The sequence below is a fragment of the Dendrobates tinctorius genome, unplaced genomic scaffold, assembly GCF_039654945.1.
Source record: "Dendrobates tinctorius isolate UK_male_01 unplaced genomic scaffold, ASM3965494v1 ptg000184l, whole genome shotgun sequence".
In the NCBI taxonomy this organism is placed as follows: domain Eukaryota; kingdom Metazoa; phylum Chordata; class Amphibia; order Anura; family Dendrobatidae; genus Dendrobates; species Dendrobates tinctorius.
In genome coordinates, this window is record NW_027361851.1 from 8,294,151 (window position 1) to 8,315,769 (window position 21,619).

Below are 21,619 nucleotides of genomic sequence, written 5' to 3' on the forward strand. Positions count from 1 at the left end.
GCTCCATCCACATTCAAACTACTACTGATTTTTAATCCTGCTCCACTTAGGCCTCTGGCTCCACTGTCCCTAGTATTTCCCCTGGCCTCCAACCCCGCCAGTGACAGCTCTTAAGTGGCGTCTGCATAATCCACACATGTTCCAGTGTTACTTGGCCTCAGTCACGTCAGTTGATCCCCTGATGTGTGTCCGGCAAGGTCTTCTGCTCTGTCCACATTCCCATTTCTAGTAGTGTGAATGAGGACAGAGCAGGAGACCTTGCCGGACACACATCGGGGGATCAACTGATGGAACTGAGGCCAAGTAACACAGGAACAAGTGTGGATTGTGCTGACGCCACTTCAGAGCTGTCACTGGTGGGGTTGGAGGCCAGGGGAAAAACTAGAGACAGTGGAGCCGGAGGCCATAGTGGAGCACGGTTACAATCAGTAGTAGTCTACTACCTCTATAAAATGTGCTGCAAGTTGGCCTCAGCCTGCTCTATGCCTCATCCTGGGCTCCAACAACGCCAGTTGGTGTTCAGAAGTGCCGTCTTCGCAGAGAAAAACACACTCGCTACTGTGTCTGTGGGGTTCAGTAATGCCAGCTGTTCCCCTGCTGTGTAGATGGCAAAGTCTCCTGCTGCCTCCACATGCCAACCCTATCAGGCCTCAGCCTGCTCCATGCCTCTTCCTGGGCTCCAACAACGCCAGTTGGTGTTCAGAAGTGCCGTCTTCGCAGAGAAACACACTAGCTCCTGTGTTAGTGGGGTTCAGTAACGCCAGCTGCTCCCCTGCTGTGCGGATGGCAAAGTCTCCTGCTGCCTCCAACATCACACTACATGTTATTTTCCACTTGCTCCAAGTAGGCCTCAGCCTGCTCGGAGCATTGATCCTGGGCTTCAACACAGCCAGTTGTAGCTTGGAAGTGCCGTCCGCACACATAGAAACACTCGCTCCTGTGTCTGTGGGGTTCAGTAACGCCAGCTGTTGCCCTGCTGTGCAGATGGCAAAGTCTCCTGCTGCCTCCAACATCACACTACTACTGACTTTAAACCGTGGTCCACTTAGGCCTCTGGATGTACTGTCTCTAGTATTTCCCTTGCCTCCAACCCCGCCAGTCGCTGCTCTGATGTGCCATCTGCACAATCCACACTTGTTCCTGTGTTACTGGGGCTCAGTCACGTCAGTTGATCCCCTGATGTGTGTCCGGCAATGTCTCCTGCTCTGTTCCCATTCCCATTAATAGTTGTGGGAATGTGGACAGAGAAGGACACCTTGCCGGACACACATCAGGGGATCAACTGACGTGACTGAGCCCCAGTAACTCAGGAACAAGTGTGGATTGTGCAGACAACACTGCAGAGCAGCAACTGGCGTGGTTGGAGGCCAGGGGAAATACTAGAGACAGTAGAGCCAGAGGCCAAAGTGGAGCACGGTTACAATCAGTAGTTGTGTACAACCAATATAAAACTCGCTCCAAGTTGGCCTCAGCCCGCTGCATGATTGACCCCTGGGCTTCAACATCGCATGTTGCTGCTCAGAAGTGTGTTTGCCACGGGTACTCCCTCCTGCCCAGCCGGGTTCCAGCACCGTCAGCTGGTTCTCGGCAGAGCCTTTGGCCTAGGTGCCTCCTTCTTGGTATCCGAGTTCCAGCAACGTCTGCTGGTCCTTGGTAGTGCTTTTTAGCACAGGTAACTCCTGCTTAGAAACCGTGTTCCAGCATCGTCAGCTGGTCCCCGATTGTGCCTTTGGCTCTTGTTCCTTTTGCTGCCCCTCCGGGATCCAGCACTGTCAGCTGGTTCTCGGCAGTGTCTTTGGCACAGGCACTCCCTCCTGCCCAGCCTGGTTCCAGCACGCCTGCTGTTTCCGGGTAGTGTCAACGTCACTTTGCCACCAATACGTTGTCCTGTCGTGTTGCAGTCGGGTTAGCCGAGTCTATGGTGCCTGCAGTTTTGGTGCTTCCTATGTGGGCTGCGGGTTCTGGTAATAAAGGCTGGTTCCGTAGTGCCAAAAGGACAAGCACCCCCTGCTGGACTGTGGGTTTCGGTAACTGCGGCCGGCTCACGGCCTTGCAACTTTGTTTTTTTCCTGGGTACCTTCTGCTACCCATCCGGGTTCCAGCACCGTCAGCTGGCTCTCGGCAGTGCCTTTGGCCTAGGTGCCTCCTTCTTGGTATCCGAGTTCCAGCAAGGTCTGCTGGTCCTTGGTAGTGCTTTGTAGCAAAGGTACCTCCTGCTTAGTAACCGTGTTTCAGCACCGTCAGCTGGTCCACGGTTGTGCCATTGGCTGTTGTTCCTTCTGCTGCCACTCTGGGTTCCAGCACCGTCAGCTGGTTCTCGGTAGTTCCATTGACTCTTGTAGCTAATGCTACCCATCTGGGTTCCAGCACCGTCAGCTGGTTCTTGGAAGTGTCTTTGGCACGGGCACTCCCTCCTGCCCAGCCTGGTTTCAGCAAGCCTGCTGTTTCCGGGTAGTGTCAACGTCACTTTGCCACCAATACGTTGTCCTGTCGTGTTGCGGTCGGGTTAGCCTAGTCTATGGTGCCTGCAGTTTTGGTGCTTCCTATGTGGGCTGCGGGTTCTGGTAATAAAGGCTGGTTCCGTAGTGCCAATAGGACAAGCACCCCCTGCTGGACTGTGGGTTTCGGTAACTGCGGCCGGCTCACGGCCTTGCAACTTTGTTTTTTTCCTGGGTACCTTGTGCTACCCATCCTGGTTCCAGCACTGTCAGCTGGTTCTCAGCAGAGCCTTTGGCTTAGGTGCCTCCTTCTCGGTATCCGAGTTCCAGCAACGTCTGCTGGTCCTTGGTAGTGCTTTTTAGCACAGGTACCTCCTGCTTAGTAACCGTGTTCCAGCACCGTCAGCTGGTCCACGGTTGTGCCATTTCCTCTTGTTCCTTCTGCTGCCCCTCCGGCATCATAGGAACATTTCTAGACATGTTGGCCGGACCAGTGTCTACAATAGCACTTATTGATAATGGTTAACATATTTTTGAAACAGAAAGCTAGAAAGTGATAATGTTTAATGACAGATTTTAGGGTAAAATTGAGAAAGGAATACAGTGAATGTTTTACAAATGTAGAAGTATAGTAAATGGTATACTGAAGAAATTTTGAAGTACAAATGCCTTGAATGTGAATAAAGAATTGAAGTTACAGGTGATGAACCAGACACCAGCGGTTGTCATTTAAGAAAGTAAGAGAATGAGTAAAGTAACAGAAAAGAGATGTGTTGCTAGAAAATGTGAATTGATATTGAGTTGCTTGCATAGCACTTTAACCCCTTTCTGCCATCCGACATACTATCCCGTCCATGGGACCTGGGCCCCTATGCCCATGGACGGGATAGTACGTCGGCGCGATCAGCGGCGCCCACGTGGTGAGCGCCGCTGATCGCGGCCGGGTGTCAGCTGATTATCACAGCTGACACCCGGCACAATGTGTCAGGGGCGGTCACGGACCGCCCCCGACACGTTAACCCCTTGCACACCGCGATCAAACACGATCGCGGTGTACCGGGGGTTAAAGGGAAGCATCGGCAGGGAGGGGGCTCCCTCCGTGCTTCCCTGAGCCCCCCACGGCAGCGCAATGTGCAGCGCTGCTGCGGGGGACTCCTTTCCTCCAGCCCCCGAATCCAAGATGGCGACGGGGGCCTTCGGGGGCCTGCAGGAAGCTGGCTTCCTCAGTGCCTGCAAAGCGCAGGCATGAGGAAGCCTTCTGCAGTGCCTGTGTCAGATCGCTGATCTGTCACAGTGATCTGTGATGTGACAGATCAGCGATCTGTCACAGGACAGTGATGTCCCACCTGGGACTATTTAATAAAGTAAAAAAAAAAAATAAAAAAAGTGTAAAAATAATTTTAAAAAAATCGCCAAATATATTAGAAAAAAAAAAAAATTCCCCCAATAAATCCATTTTTTGGAAATAATAAAAAAAACAAACAATAAAAGTACACATATTAGGTATCGCCGCGTCCGTAACGACCCGCCCTATAAAACTGTCCCATTAGTTAACCCCTTTAGTGAACCCCTTAAAAAATAAAAATAAAAAACGAAGCAAAAAATAATGATTTATTATCATACCGCCAAACAAAAAGTGTAATAACGCGCGATCAAAAAGACGCATATACAGTGGGGAAAAAAAGTATTTAGTCAGTCAGCAATAGTGCAAGTTCCACCACTTAAAAAGATGAGAGGCGTCTGTAATTTACATCATAGGTAGACCTCAACTATGGGAGACAAACTGAGAAAAAAAAATCCAGAAAATCACATTGTCTATTTTTTTTTTCATTTTATTTGCATATTATGGTGGAAAATAAGTATTTGGTCAGAAACAAAATTTCATCTCAATACTTTGTGATATATCCTTTGTTGGCAATGACAGAGGTGGTCAAACGTTTTCTGTAAGTCTTCACAAGGTTGCCACACACTGTTGTTGGTATGTTGGCCCATTCCTCCATGCAGAACTCCTCTAGAGCAGTGATGTTTTTGGCTTTTTGCTTGGCAACACGGACTTTCAACTCCCTCCAAAGGTTTTCTATAGGGTTGAGATCTGGAGACTGGCTAGGCCACTCCAGGACCTTGAAATGCTTCTTACGAAGCCACTCCTTCGTTGCCCTGGCGGTGTGCTTTGGATCATTGTCATGTTGAAAGACCCAGCCACGTTTCATCTTCAATGCCCTTGCTGATGGAAGGAGGTTTGCACTCAAAATCTCACAATACATGGCCCCATTCATTCTTTCATGTACCCGGATCAGTCGTCCTGGCCCCTTTGCAGAGAAACAGCCCCAAAGCATGATGTTTCCACCACCATGCTTTACAGTAGGTATGGTGTTTGATGGATGCAACTCAGTATTCTTTTTCCTCCAAACACGACAAGTTGTGTTTCTACCAAACAGTTCCAGTTTGGTTTCATCAGACCATAGGACATTCTCCCAAAACTCCTCTGGATCATCCAAATGCACTCTAGCAAACTTCAGACGGGCCCGGACATGTACTGGCTTAAGCAGTGGGACACGTCTGGCACTGCAGGATCTGAGTCCATAGTGGCGTAGTGTGTTACTTATGGTAGGCCTTGTTACATTGGTCCCAGCTCACTGCAGTTCATTCACTAGGTCCCCCCGCGTGGTTCTGGGATTTTTGCTCACCGTTCTTGTGATCATTCTGACCCCACGGGGTGGGATTTTGCGTGGAGCACCAGATCGAGGGAGATTATCAGTGGTCTTGTATGTCTTCCATTTTCTAATTATTGCTCCCACAGTTGATTTCTTCACTCCAAGCTGGTTGGCTATTGCAGATTCAGTCTTCCCAGCCTGGTGCAGGGCTACAATTTTGTTTCTGGTGTCCTTTGACAGCTCTTTGGTCTTCACCATAGTGGAGTTTGGAGTCAGACTGTTTGAGGGTGTGCACAGGTGTCTTTTTATACTGATAACAAGTTTAAACAGGTGCCATTACTACAGGTAATGAGTGGAGGAAAGAGGAGACTCTTAAAGAAGAAGTTACAGGTCTGTGAGAGCCAGAAATCTTGATTGCTTGTTTCTGACCAAATACTTATTTTCCACCATAATATGCAAATAAAATGAAAAAAAAACAGACAATGTGATTTTCTGGATTTTTTTTTCTCAGTTTGTCTCCCATAGTTGAGGTCTACCTATGATGTAAATTACAGACGCCTCTCATCTTTTTAAGTGGTGGAACTTGCACTATTGCTGACTGACTAAATACTTTTTTGCCCCACTGTAAATATCCATGGTACTGCTGAAAACGTCATCTTGTCCCGCAAAAAACGAGCTGCCACACAGCATCATCAGCGAAAAAATAAAAAAGTTATAGCTCGCTGAATAAAGCGATGCAAAAATAATTATTTTTTATATAAAATAGTTTTCATTGCATAAAACCGACAAAAACATAAAAAAACAACCTAAATGAGGTATCGCTGTAACCGTACTGACCCGAAGAATAAAACCGCTTTATCAATTTTACCGCACGCGGAACGGTGTAAACGCACCCCCCAAAAGAAATTCATGAAACGCTGGGTTTTGTTCATTCTGCGTCCCAAAAATCAGAAAAAAAAAATTTCACGTGCCCGAAAATGGTACCAATAAAAACATCAACTCGTCCCGCAAAAAATAAGACCTCACATGACTCGGTGGGTCAAAATACGGAAAAATTATAGCTCTCAATATGTGGTGATGCAAAAACTATTTTTACAATAAAAAGCGTCTTTTAGCGTGCGACAGCCGCCAAACATAAAAACCGCCATAAATAGTAAATCAAACCCCCCGTTATCACCCCCTTAGTTAGGGAAAAATAATAAAATTAAAAAAATGTATTTATTTCCATTTTTCCATTAGGGTTAGGGCTAGGGTTAGGGCTAGGGGTGTGTTGGGGTAGGGTTAGGGCTAGGGTTAGGGTTAGGGCTAGGGCTAGGGTTAGGGCTAGGGTTAGGGCTAGGGTTAGGGCTAGGGTTAGGGGCGTGTTGGGGTTCGGGTTGAAGTTAGAATTGGGGGTTTCCACTGTTTGGGCACATCAGGGGCTCTCCAAATGCAACATGGCGTCTGATCTCAATTCCAGCCAATTCTGAGTTGAAAAAGTCAAATGGTGCTCCTTCCCTTCCAAGCTCTGCTATGCGCCCAAACAGTGTTTTACCCCCACATGTAGGGTATCAGCCTACTCAGGACAAATTGCAAAACAATTTTTGGGGTCCAATTTCTCCTGTTACCCTTAGGAAAATAAAAATTTGGGGGCAAAAATATCATTTTTGTGGAAAAAAATGATTTTTTTATTTTCACGTCCGAGTGTTATAAACTTCTGTGAAGCACTTTGGGGTTCAAAGTGCTCACCACACATCTAGATAAGTTCCGTGGGGGGGTCTAGTGTCCAAAATGGGGTCACTTGTGGGGAGTTTCAATAGTTTAGGTACATCAGGGGCTCTCCAAACGCACATGACACCCGCAGACCATTCCATCAAAGTCTGCATTCCAAAACGTCACTGCTTCCCTTCCGAGCCCCGACGTGTGTCCATACAGTAGTTTTCTCCCACATATGGGGTGTCAGCGCACTCAGGACAAATTGGACAATAACTTTTGGGGGTCCAATTTCTCCTGTTACCCTTGGGAAAATGAAAAAATTGGGGACTAATTGATCATGTTTCTGGAAAAAATACGATTTTTTTATTTTCATGCCCGGGCATTATAAACTTCTGTGAAGCCCTTGGGGGTTCAAAGCGCTCACCACACATCTAGATAAGTTCCTTAGGGGGTCTCGTTTCCAAAATGGGGTCACTTGTGGGGGTTTCCACTGTTTAGGTACATTAGGGGCTCTCCAAAGGCAACATGACACCCGCAGACCATTCCATCAAAGTCTGCATTCCAAAACGTCACTACTTCCCTTCCGAGCCCTGACGTGTGTCCATACAGTAGTTTTATCCCACACATGGGGTGTCAGCGTACTCAGGACAAATTGGACAACAACTTTTGGGGTTCAATTTCTCCTGTTACCCTTGGGAAAATAAAAAAATTGGGGACTAATTGATCATGTTTGTGGAAAAAATACGATTTTTTTATTTTCATGCCCTGGCATTATAAACTTCTGTGAAGCCCTTGGGGGTTCAAAGTGCTCACCACACATCTAGATAAGTTCCTTGGGGGGTCTAGTTTACAAAATGGTGTCATTTGTGGGGGGTTTCCACTGTTTAGGTACATTAGGGGCTCTCCAAAGGCAACATGACACCCGCAGACCATTCCATCAAAGTCTGCATTCCAAAACATCACTACTTCCCTTCCGAGCCCTGACGTGTGCCCATACAGTAGTTTTCTCCCACATATGGGGTATCAGCATACTCAGGACAAATTGGACAACAACTTTTGTGGTCCAATTTCTCCTGGTACCCTTGGGAAAATAAAAAAATGGTGACTAAAAGATCATGTTTGTGGAAAAAATACGAATTTTTTATTTTCACGCCCGGGCGTTGTAAACTTCTGTGAAGCACTGGGTGGTTCAAAGTGCTCACCACACATCTAGATAAGTTCCTTGGGGGGTCTAGTTTACAAAATGGTGTCATTTGTGGGGGGTTTCCACTGTTTAGGTACATTAGGGGCTCTCCAAAGGCAACATGACACCCGCAGACCATTCCATCAAAGTCTGCATTCCAAAACATCACTACTTCCCTTCCGAGCCCCGACGTGTGCCCATACAGTAGTTTTCTCCCACATATGGGGTATCAGCCTACTCAGGACAAATTGGACAACAACTTTTGGGGTCCAATTTCTCCTGGTACCCTTGGGAAAATAAAAAAATGGTGACTAAAAGATCATGTTTGTGGAAAAAATACGAATTTTTTATTTTCACGCCCGGGCGTTGTAAACTTCTGTGAAGCACTGGGGGGGTCAAAGTGCTCACCACACATCTAGATAAGTTCCTTAGGGGGTCTAGTTTCCAAAATAGTGTCATTTATGGGGGGGTTCCACTGTTTTGGTACATCAGGAGTTTTCCAAACGCGACATGGTGTCCGATCTCAATTCCAGCCAAACACGTCAAATGGCGCTGCTTCCCTTCCGAGCTCTGCCATGCGCCCAAATAGTGGTTTACCCCCACATGTGGGGTATCAGCGTACTCAGGACAAATTGCACAATAACTTTTAGGGTCCTGTTACCCTTGGAAAAATAAGAATTGAGGGTGAAAAGATCATTTTTGTGGAAAAAATATGATTTTTTAATTGTACCGCTGTACGTTATAAACTTCTGTAAAGCCCTTGTGGGTTCAAAGTTCTCACTACATATCTAGATAAGTTCCTTGGGGGGTCTAGTTTCCAAAATGGGGTCACTTGTAGGGGGTTTCCACTGTTTAGGTACATCAGGGACTCTCCAAACGTGACATGGCGTCCAATATGAATTCCAGCCAATTTTGCACTGAAAAAGTCAAACGGCGCTCCTTCCATTCTGAGCTCTGCCATGCGCCGAAACAGTCGTTTCCCCCCACATATCAGGTATCTGCGTACTCAGGACAAATTGCACAATAACTTTTGCAGTTCAATTTCTCCTGTTACCCTTGGTAAAATAAAAAAAATTGAACCTGAAGTATTTTTTTTATGAAAAAAAGTTAGATGTTCATTTTTTTTTAAATATTCAAAAAAATTCCTGTGATGCACCTAAAGGGTTAATAACCCTCTTGAATGTGGTTTTGAGCACCTTAAGGGGTGCAGTATTTAGAATGGTGTCACTTTTGGGTATTTTCTATCATATAGACCCCTCAAAGTGGCTTCAAATGTGATGTGGTCCTAAAAATAAAATGGTGTTGTAAAAATGAGAAATCGCTGGTCAACTTTTAACCCTTATAACTTCCTAACAAAAAAAAATTTTGGTTCCAAAATTGTGCTGATGTAAAGTAAACATGTGGGAAATGTTAGTTATCAAGTTTTTTGTGTGCCGTATCTCTGTGATTTAAGGGCAAAAAAATTCAAAGTTGGAAAATTGCGAAATTTTCAAAATTTTCGCCAAATTTACGTTTTTATCACAAATAAACGCAAGTTATTTGAATGAAATTTTACCACTAACATGAAGTACAATATGTCACGAGAAAATAATGTCAGAGTCACCGGGATCCATGGAAGCGTTCCAGAGTTATGACCTCACAAAGGTACAGTGGTCAGAATTTTAAAAATTGGCCCGGTCATGAACGTGCAAACCACCCTTGGGGGTGAAGGGGTTAAATTATATAGCATAATTTTGAATTTAGACAGCTAGTTAAAACTGTTTGCAACGTTCAAGAAGCCGTGCCTCCCATATAGGGAGGTTTAGTATAAGAAATGTTTATTCAGCATTACAAAATTTTGTATGTTCTTGTACTGTCAACTTTGTTTACCTTGCAGCCCGCGGACCTTTTATGTTTAATGGGGGGGAGTGTGGCGCCCCTGAGGGTTCAGTTGCCACAGAGGTACTGCACCTCCTCCTGAGGTGTGGTACCCCACCATCCAGGTAAGTTGGAGGCTCCTGACCACGCTCCAACACCTGCATCCCACACAACACAGTAGTTCAGCAAAGCCACATTGCAGCTCCCTGCTTGGAGTGTAGCAGAGCACCTTTGGTGGCTCCCTGCTTGGAACACGAAACGTGCTGGGAGGCAGGTGGAGTTAGAATACATAAAAGAGTGGGAAGGTTTAGGATTTCAGTCAGTCAGTCAGAGAGTGAGGATCCCTGAGAGAGGGATGGAGGAAGGAGGTGCTGCAGCAGATCTGAGTGACCTGAGTCTGCTGGCACGGGAAAGGAAAGAAGGAGAAAAACATTGAACAGAAACCTGATCTTCCATGGGAAGGAAAGACTAGTACGGAACATAGGATTAAAAGGGAACAGAGGACGTGGGTTAGAGGAAGAACCCTGCCTAGAAGTTCTAAGCGCAAGGCCGGGGTCCGGTCCCCGAGGTTGTATGGATACTAAGGGTCCTACAGCAGACACTGGTGGAGTAGTGGGCTGTAAAAGCATTACTCCCATCTAAGACTTGTGGGGACAACAGCAACTTGGATAGTGAGCCGGGACTTAGGAGTAAGAAGTCCCCGAAGCAGGCTACAGCTGTCTGCCGTACAATTATAGTTCTTGGGAACATCTTAAAGGAGGAACTCCAGTGTAACTCAGTACTAGGAGTGCTTCACAACAAAGGCGCTATAAGAGGAGACGTTCAGAAAGGCACATGTTGGCGGAGTGTTGAAAGGGAGCATTCCATCTGACCTGGAGGTTGACTGAGTCCCTGACCCGGAGGACACAGCACGGAGGCAGGCACCTGTGTGTACTACAGACTGTGAGTAAAACTTTGGAACTACAAGCCCTGGTGTCCTCCATTCATTCCTACGCTAACACAATCAGTGCCGCTACATCTGGGTACCAGCTTCTACACCACCTGCGCCTCTCCTCTACCCCTACATCTACACTGCCCTGGGACTACAGCTCCACCTGTGGGAAGCTTCACCATCTTGGCTGCAACACACCACCAGTCCCAGAGGATCTGCATGCAGTGTCGGCTTAACATCTCACTTGCCGAACACCACAGGTGGCGTCACGAACTATTCATTCAATCAATTACATTCCACCATTTCAATTCTCCCATTACTTGGGCGCCCAGGGCCATGGACCGGGTCACCGCCGCTATGACACATCCCACTGACACCGGCCCGGTACCGAGTACCCCACAGCCCTGGGAGGGCGACCCACAGACAGCGCACACTGCTGGATAGCGACCCCAGGTGTCACCAAGATCACATTAAGGTGATTCAAGCTCTGCGCTGTCACAATGCACATGTGCAGACGGCGCACACTGCTGGATAGCGACCCCAGGTAACACCAAGGTCACATGACAGCAATCCAAGCTCCGCGCTGTCACAATGCGCATTTGCAGACGGCGCACACTGCTGGATAGCGACCCCAGGTGTCACCAAAGTCACATGACAGCGATCCAAGCTCCACGGGTTCACAATGCACATGTGCAGACGGTGCACACTGCTGGATAGCGGCCTCAGGTGTCACCAAGGTCACATGACAGCTTTCCAAGCTCCGCGCTGTCACAATGCACATGTGCAGATGCTGCACACTGCTGGATAGTGGCCCCAGGTGTCACCAAGGTCACATGACAGCGATCTAAGCTCCACACGGTCACAATGCACATGTGCAGACGGCGCACACTGCTGGATAGCGGCCCCAGGTGTCAAGAAGGTCAAATGACAGCGTTCTAAGCTCCACGCGGTCACAATGCACATGTGCAGACGGCGCACACTGCTGGATAGCGACCTCAAGTGTCACCAAGGTCACACGACAGCAATCCAAGCTCCGTGCTGTCACAATGCACATGTGCAGTCGGCGCATACTGGTCGATCGCGGCCCCAGGTGTCACCAAGGTCACATGACAGCAATCCAAGCTCTGCGCTGTCACAGAGCACATGTGCAGATGGCACACAATGCTGAATAGCGACCCCTGGTGTCACCAAGGTCACATGACAGCAATCCAAGCTCCGCGCTGTCACAATGCACATGTGCAGATGGCGCACACTGCTGGATAGCGGCCCCAGGTGTCAACAAGGTCACATGATAGAGATCCAGGCACCGCGCTGTCACAATGCTCATGTGCAGATTGCGCACACTGCTGGATAGCGGCCCCAGGTGTCATCAAGGTCACATGACAGCAATCCAAGCTCCGCGCTGTCACAATGCACATGTGCAGACGGCATACACTGCTGAATAGCGACCCCAGTTATCACCAAGGTCACATGACAGCAATCCAAGCTCCGCGCTGTCACAATGTACATGTGCAGACGGCGCAAACTGCTGGATAGCGGCCCCAGGTGACAACAAGGTCGCATGACACTGATCCAAGCTCCTCGCGTTCACAAAGCACATGTACAGACGGCACACACTGCTGGATAGCGGTCCCAGGTGTCACCAACTTCACATGACAGCGATCCAAGCTCCACGCTTGCACAATGCACATGTGCAGATGGCGCACACTGCTGGATAGCGGCCCCAGGTGTCACCAAGGTCACATGACAGCCATCCAAGCTCCATGTGTTCACAATGCACATGTGCAGACGGCGCACTCTGCTGGATAGCGACCCCAGGTGTCACCTAGGTCACATGACAGCAATCCAAGCTCCACGCTGTCACAATGCACATGTACAGACGGAGCACACTGTTGGAAAGCAGCCCCAGGTGTCACCAAGGTCATATGACAGCGATCCAAGCTCCACTCGGTCAGAGTGCACATGTGCAGACGGCACACACTGCTGGATAGCGACCCCAGATGTCACCAAGGTCACATGACAGCGATCCAAGCTCCACGAGTTCACAAATCACATGTGCAGATGGCGCACACTGCCGGATAGCGGCTCCAGATGTTACCAAGGTCACATGACAGCGATCCAAGCTCCACACGGTCACAATGCACATGTACATATGGCGCACACTGCTGGATAGCAGCCCCAGATGTCACCAAGGTCACATGACAGCGATCCAAGCTCCACGCTGTAACAATGCACATGTGCAGACGGCACACACTGCTGGATAGCAGCCCCATGTGTCATCAAGGTCACATGACAGTGATCCAAGCTCCACGCGTTCACAATGTACATGTGCAGACAGCGCACACTGCTTGATAGCGGCCCCCGATGTCACCAAGGTCACATGACAGCGATCCAAGCTCTGCGCTGTCACAATGCAAATGTGCAGACGGCACACACTGCTGGAGAGCGGCCTCAGGAGTCACCAAGGTCACATGACAGCAATCCAAGCTCCATGCTTTGACAATGCACATGTGCAGACAGCACACACTGCTTGATAGCGGCCCCCGGTGTCACCAAGGTCACATGATCAAAATCCAAGCTCCACGCGTTCACAATGCACATGTGCAGATGGCGCACACTGCTGGATAGCGGCCCCAGGTGTCAATAAGGTAACATGACAGCGATCCAAGCTCCACACGTGCACAATGCTGGATAGCGACCCCAGGTGTCACCAAGGTCACATGATCACAATCCAAGCTCTACACGGTTACAATGCACATGTACAGACGGCGCACGCTGCTGGATAGCGGCGCAAGGTGTCACCAAGGTCACTTCACAGTGATCCAAGCTCCACGCGTTCACAATGCGGATGTGCAGATGGAGCACACAGCTGACTAGCGCCCCAGGTGTCACTAAGGTCACATGACAGCAATCCAAGCTCCGCGCTGTCAAAATGCACGTGTACAGAAGGCACACACTGCCGGAGAGCGGCCCCAAGTGTCACCAAGGTCACATGACAGCGATCCAAGCTCCGCACGGTCACAATGCACATGTGCAAACGGCGCACACTGGTGGATAGCGACCCCAGGTATCACCAAGATCACATGACAGCAATCCAAGCTCCGCACTGTCACAATGCACATGTGCAGACGGAACACTGCTGTATAGCAGCCCCAGGTGTCACCAAGGTCACATGACAGCGATCCAAGCTCTGCACATTCACAATGCGCATGAGCAGACGGCGCACACTGCTGGACAGCGGCCCCAGGTATCACCAAGTTGACACGATAGCGATCCAAGCTCCGTGCAGTCACAATGCACATGTGCAGACGGCGCACACTGCTGGATAGCGACCCCAGGTGTCACCAAGGTCACATGATCACAATGCAAGCTCTACACGGTTGCAATGCACATGTGCAGATGGCTAACAATGCTGAATAGCGGCCCCAGGTGTCACCAAGGTCACATGACAGCGATCCAAGCTCCGCACGGTCACAATGCGCATGTGCAGATGGCGCACACTGCTGGATAGCAGCCCAAGGTGTCACCAAGGTTACATGACAACGATCCAAACTCCTCGCAGTCATAATGCACATGTGCAGATGGCGCACACTGCTGGATAGCAGCCCCAGGTGTCACCAAGTTCACATGATCACAATCCAAGCTCCACACGGTCACAATGCACATGTGCAGACGGCGCACACTGCTTTATAGCGGCCCCAGGTGTCAAGAAGGTCACATGACAGCGTTCTAAGCTCCACGCGGTCACAATGCACATGTGCAGACGGCGCACACTTCTGGATAGCGACCTCAAGTGTCACCAAGGTCACACGACAGCAATCCAAGCTCCGCGCTGTCACAATGCACATGTGCAGTCGGCGCATACTGGTCGATCGCGGCCCCAGGTGTCACCAAGGTCACATGACAGCAATCCAAGCTCTGCGCTGTCACAGAGCACATGTGCAGATGGCACACAATGCTGAATAGCGACCCCAGGTGTCACCAAGGTCACATGACAGCAATCCAAGCTCCGCGCTGTCACAATGCACATGTGCAGATGGCGCACACTGCTGGATAGCGGCCCCAGGTGTCATCAAGGTCACATGACAGCAATTCAAGCTCTGCGCTGTCACAATGCACATGTGCAGACGGCATACACTGCTGAATAGCGACCCCAGTTATCACCAAGGTCACATGACAGCAATCCAAGCTCCGTGCTGTCACAATGTACATGTGCAGACGGAGCAAACTGCTGGATAGCGGCCCCAGGTGACAACAAGGTCACGTGACAGCGATCCAAGCTGCACACGGTCACAATGCACATGTACAGACGGCACACACTGCTGGATAGCGGTCCCAGGTGTCACCAACTTCACATGACAGCGATCCAAGCCCCACGTCACAATGCACATGTGCAGATGGTGCACACTGCTGGATAGCGGCCCCAGGTGTCACCAAGGTCACATGACAGCCATCCAAGCTCCATGTGTTCACAATGCACATGTGCAGATGGCGCACTCTGCTGGATAGCGACCCCAGGTGTCACCTAGGTCACATGACAGCGATCCAAGCTCCGCACGGTCACAATGCACATGTGCTAACGGCGCACACTGGTGGACAGCGACCCCAGGTGTCACCAAGATCACATGACAGCAATTCAAGCTCCGCACTGTCACAATGCACATGTGCAGACGGAACACTGCTGTATAGCAGCCCCAGGTGTCACCAAGGTCACATGACAGCGATCCAAGCTCTGCACGTTCACAATGCGCATGTGCAGACGGCGCACACTGCTGGACAGCGGCCCCAGGTATCACCAAGTTGACACGATAGCGATCCAAGCTCCTTGCAGTCACAATGCGCATGTGCAGACGGCGCACACTGCTGGATAGCAGCCCAAGGTGTCAGCAAGGTTACATGACAACGATCCAAACTCCTCGCAGTCATAATGCACATGTGCAGACGGCGCACACTGCTGGATAGCAGCCCCAGGTGTCACCAAGTTCACATGATCACAATCCAAGCTCCACACGGTCACAATGCACATGTGCAGACGGCGCACACTGCTTTATAGCGGCCCCAGGTGTCACCAAGGTCACATGATCACAATCTAAACTCCACACAGTCACAATGCACATGTGCAGACGGCGCACACTGCTGGATAGCAGCCCCAGGTATCATCATGGTCACATGACAGTGATCCAAGCTCCGCACGGTCACAATGCACACGTCAGTTTGTCCGGGTCATGTGGTTACAGTTTTCACATTTACCAGAGACAGGTACACACGTAGACAGGGCCTAAATCAGGGCATTACTTCCCTTACCGGTGTATGGAAAGAAGGTAAAATAGGGCTGATTAGGGCACTCAGACCAAGACAGACACAGATGCAGTGACTGTGTTGGTCTGAGCACCCTAATCAGTCATACTTTTCCTTCCTTGCATTTTACACCCTTCTGGGTTCATTGGTCCATATGAGATTGTGGAAATAGTCAACCCAGTGGCATTTAGGCTGAGTCTACCCGCCTCCTTAAAAATATCCAATGTGTTCCAGAAATCGCTGCTGAAACCCATGGGGTCTGTCAAGGAGGACTCCGAGCTTGTTGTTCCTCCAGTGTTGGTGGAGGGTCACTTGGAGTATGAGGTCGGACATATTGTGGACTCTCGGCGGGTGCGCTGCTCCTTGCAGTACCTGGTCCACTGGAAGGGATATGGACCGGAGGATCGATCGTGGGTTCCTGCTCACTCTGTACATGCAGATCGCCTGGTTTGGGCTTTCCATGCCAAATACCCAGGGAAGCCTGGGGGTCCAGAGGCCCCCCCCCGTTGAGAGGGGGGTACTGTCATGATCCCAGTGCAGGTTTTGACCTGCACATCAGGGGTTAATGTCTTGGGCTCTGTGCAGGCTTGACCTGCACGCCGGGGGTTAATTATTGTAGCCTCTCTTTGGCTCAAGGAGGGCTTCTTATAGCCCTGGGAGACTCCAATCCCTGTCAGTTATATTTTTGCCTTTGGCCGAGTGTGGTGACCCCTGTGTGCCTGTGCCTTCTGATTGTCTTCTAGCTTGCTTATATGGTTCTGAACCGGTTCTGTCCCCCTGTTGTCAGTTTGTCTCTTGATTCTGTACTGTTTATCTGCTTCTCTGGTTTTTGACTCATTGCCTATGTCTTGACTAGTCTCTGATTGCCCCTCTTGTACTTTGCTGCTATCTCCGTGTATGACTCATTGCTTACGGTCTGACTACTCTCTTCTTGTCCCTCTGGTACCGCGCTGTCTTCTCTGTGTATGACCCCCGTTTGTCTGATTTGAGGATCCCTGTAGTAGAATCCTGCACTTATCTCCAGCAGCAGGACGCTAAGCCCCGCCCCCTGCAGTCACACTGCTTTCTACCTTCAGTGACACAGGTCCTGTGAGCCTAGAGCACGCATCGTCACCACTGCTGCCCCGCTCCACAGGTATCTTTGGGCACAGGTTTGTACTCAGAACATGCACACTGGCTCAGTGAGCAAGTGCAGTGCGGTGTTCCTGACATTATAACTGACCGTGAACTTTTTTTTCTGTCTCTCACTTCTGCAGCATGGACCCAATGCATGCTTTATCTGAGCAGGTGAAATGCTTGTGGGTCGCCCTCCCAGGGCTGGTGGGGTACTCAGTACCGGGACCGCGGATCTCCACAAGGGGGGTTGATGTCACGGCAGCTATGACCGGGTCCGTGGCCCTGGGAGCCCATTGTAAATAGCGGAAATGTTCATTGAATGAATCGTGGTGTGGTGTTCGGCAAGAAAGGTGTTAAGCCGATGCTGCGAACAGATCCTCTGGGACAGATGGTGTAGTGCAGCAATGATGTTGTGGCTCCCACAGGTAGGGCAGTAGTCCCAGGGCAGTGTAGGTGAAGAGATAGGGGAGAGACGTAGATGGTGCAGTGTCAGGCACAGAGATGTAGCAGTGCTGAGGTTGTTGGCGCAGGAATAAGCGGAGGACACCAAGGCATTAGTTCTAAAGCTTTACTCACAGTCTGTTGTGGATACAGGTGCCCGCATCCGTGCCGTGTCCTCCGGGTCAGGGGCTCAGTCAACCTCCAAGCTAGATGAAGCATTCCGTTCCAACACTCCGCCAACATGTGCCTTTTCTGAACGTCTCCCTTTTTGCACCTATAGTGAAGTACTCTCAGTACTGAGTTACACTGGATTTCCTCCTGTCAGATGTTCCTATGAACTCTACTTGTATGGCAGACAGCTCTAGCCTGCTTCGGGGACTCCTTGCTACTAAGTCCTGGCTCACTCATGTTGCTGTTGTGCCCCCAAGTCTTGTGTGGGAATAAAGTGGTGACAACTTTTATTCCTCCGGTGTCTGCTGCAGGACCATTAGTATCCATACAACCTCGGGGACCGGACCCCGGCCTTGTGTTGTGAACTTGGGAAGGGTTCTGCTCTAACCCTAATCCTCTGTCCTCCTCTTCTCCTTACGTTCTGTTCCAATCTATCTTTCTTATAAAGAGTCAGGCTTTCCATGTTTGTCTCTTTCCTGTGCCAGCAGACCTAGGTCACTGAGGTCCGCTGCAGCACTTCCCTTGTCCATCCCTCTCCGGGGATCTTCTCTCTCCTTCTGACCCCGTCAGACTGACTCATTCCTAAACTCTTCCCAATCTTTTGGTGCAGACTAAGCTCCACCCACCTTCCAGCACTCTTCATGGTCCAAGCAGGGAGCCACCAAAGGGTGCTTTGCTACACTACTATGTTGTGTGGGATGCAGGTGTTGGAGTGTGGTCAGGTGTCCCCACCTTACCTGGATGGTGGGGTACCACACCTCAGGAGGAGGTGCAGTACCTCTGTGGCGACTGAACCCTCAGGGGCGCCACACCTGACTCAGTCGCTGCGGAAGCTAAGTTTAGAACACCAACCTCTGACCCAGTCTCAACGGCAGGTTGCTGACTTGGTTCAGGGGATGCTTTCCAATGGGTTTCAGCAGGTGGGGACTAGAGATGTCATTTTAGTCTCACCCGAATCCCCGGTTAAGTTACCAGATACGTTTGCTGGTAACAAAAATGATTTTAGAGTGTTTAAGGAGGGCTGTAAGCTCTTTTTCTCCTTGAGACCCCGCTCCTCTGGGGATGAGAAACAGAGGGTGGGGGTGATTATTTCCCTGCTTAGAGGGGCCCCGCAGGCCTGGGGATTTTCTCTTTCCTCTTCTGCCCCAGAGAGAATGACTATGGATGCGTTTTTTGAAGCCTTAGGGCTTATTTACGATGAGCCCGATAGAGTGTGTTTGGCTGAGGACAAGGTGATGAGTGTCTGTCAGGGGAAGCACTCGGCCGAGTGGTTCTGTTCTGAATTTAGACATTGGGCACCTGAGATTTCTTGGAGTGATGCCGCCCTTCGGGGGTTGTTCCGTAGAGGCCTGTGTGAACGTCTGAAGGATGCCCTTGCACTTCATCCTCCACCTGACTCCCTGGAGGATGCCATGACCCAAGCTGTTCGTATGGATCGCAGACTGCGAGCAAGAGGGGTGATGCAACTCAAAACCTCTTTATTCCCCAGTGGAGGTGAGACGCAAACTCCTCCTGAGGCTATGGAGGTGAGCGCTGTCACCTGTAAGGAGAAGGAAAGAAGACGCCGCCGGGAGAAACAGTTATGCTTTTATTGTGGGGATTCTGGACATTGGAAGAAGGACTGCCCCTCCTGTCTGTCATCCTCCAAGGTGGCGGGAAAACGACTAGGCCTGGGTAGTAATCGAGGAGGCTACCCAGACCTTCAGGTACCTTTTTCCTCACTTGCAAAAATTGTGCTTCGGGTGGAACTGGATCTTGCTGATGGTCCTGTTCAGACTACCGCCTTTGTTGACTGTGGCTCTGCTGTTAACCTGATTGATGCCCGGATTATAGCTCTTAATAAGATAGGGACAGTCAGGCTTCAGGACCCTGTTAAACTTGTGTCAATTAACTCGTCCTCTCTTACCCGGGACGGTATCTGTTTCAGGTCTGAACGTTTTTCTCTGAAAGTGGATCCCACTCATGTGGAAAAATTAACTTGTCTTGTGTTTGATAACTTGCCTGCAGGACTGGTACTGGGGATGCTTTGGCTACAACGCCATAATCTTACCATTGATTGGGTGACAGGGGCAATCGCTCAATGGGGATGCAAAGATAAATGTTGTAACCTGGGGCCTCTTGTTAACTCTGTTAAAACCGTATCTGTGTCATCTGTCGGTCTGGAAGGTATTCTGGAGTACATGAAGTATTTCGAAGACATATTTTCCGAAAGCAAGGCTGAGGCGCTGCCACCACAAAGACCCTACGATTGTGCCATTGATTTAGTACCCGGAGCAAAGTTACCTAAGGCTCGATTGTTCAATTTGTCCGGGCCTGAGTGCCAAGCCATGAAGGAGTACATAGCTGAGTGTCTCCGCAAAGGGCATATCAGGCCTTCTGTGTCACCCGTAGCAGCAGGATTCTCCTTTGTGAAGAAGAAAGATGGCGGTTTGCGGCCGTGCCTCGACTTTCGGGAACTTAACAAGATAACGGTTAGGAACACTTATCCACTTCCCCTCATCCCAGACTTATGTAACCAGCTATCTGGGGCCCAATGGTTCTCCAAATTAGATCTTCGGGGGGCCTACAACCTGATAAGGGTTCGGGAAGGGGACGAGTGTAAAACTGCGTTCCTCACATCAGAGGGACTCTTTGAAAACTTGGTTATGCCGTTTGGGTTAACTAATGCCCCCGCTATTTTCTAAAACTTTATCAATGTTGTGTTTTTTGACCTGATAGGCCATTTTGTTGTCATTTATTTGGATGACATTTTGGTGTATTCCCCAGACAGTCAGTCTCACTTGCAACATCTACAGACAGTTCTCCAGAGACTCAGGGAGAACCACTTGTTTGCTAAAATGGAAAAATGTGCGTTTTTCGTACAGGAACTGTCTTTTTTGGGGCTGATTGTATCTTGTGAGGGGTTTCGTATGGACCCTAAGAAGGTGCTGGCGATCGCAGACTGGGTTCAGCCTCGTGATCTCAAGGGGCTCCAGCGCTACTTGGGATTTTCGAACTATTACCGGAGATTCATTAAAGGTTTCTCTCAAGTGGTTAAACCACTCACGGATCTTACCCGGAAGGGGGCTGATGTGAAAAATTGGTCAGAACTCGCTAAGGAGTCCTTCTCAGCTCTTAAGAAATGTTTCATGTCCGCCCAGGTGTTGGTTCAGCCAGACACGTCCAAACCATTTATTGTGGAGTTGGATGTTTCTGAAGTAGGGGTGGGGGCAGTGTTGTCCCAGGGTCCGGCAACCCTTACTAATCTCAAACCCTGTGCCTTCTTCTCCAAGAAGTTCTCATCCGCCGAGAGAAACTATGATGCAGGCAATAGAGAACTTCTTGCGGTAAAGCTGGCATTCGAAGAATCAAGGTACTTTTTGGAAGGGGCAGCTCACCCGATCACGGTTATCACTGATCACAAAAATTTGGCATACCTTGAATCTGCTAAGAGGCTTACTCCTAGACAAGCCCATTGGTCACTTTTTTTTTCACGCTTTCAATTCTCAATTACTTTTCGACCAGGGTCCAAAAATGTTAAAGCGGATGCGCTGTCCAGAAGTTTTGACCCGGTGTCTCCCCCCGAGCCGCCGTCCTCCATTCTTCGCCCAGGGGTGGTAGTGGCGGGGGTCTCGTCAGAATTGGAACAAGAAATTATGAGGACCCAGTCCCTAGCTCCGGCGGCCAGGCCAGGAGATAAATTGTTTTTTCCAGATTTATTGCGGCCTAGACTTCGGCAGGAGTTTCATGAGTCTAGGCTGAGTGCTCATCCTGGTATCACGGCCACTAGAGAGGCAGTAGCCAGGGTTTTTTGGTTGCCTTCAGTTGGGTCCGATGTCAAGAAATTCATTTCTGT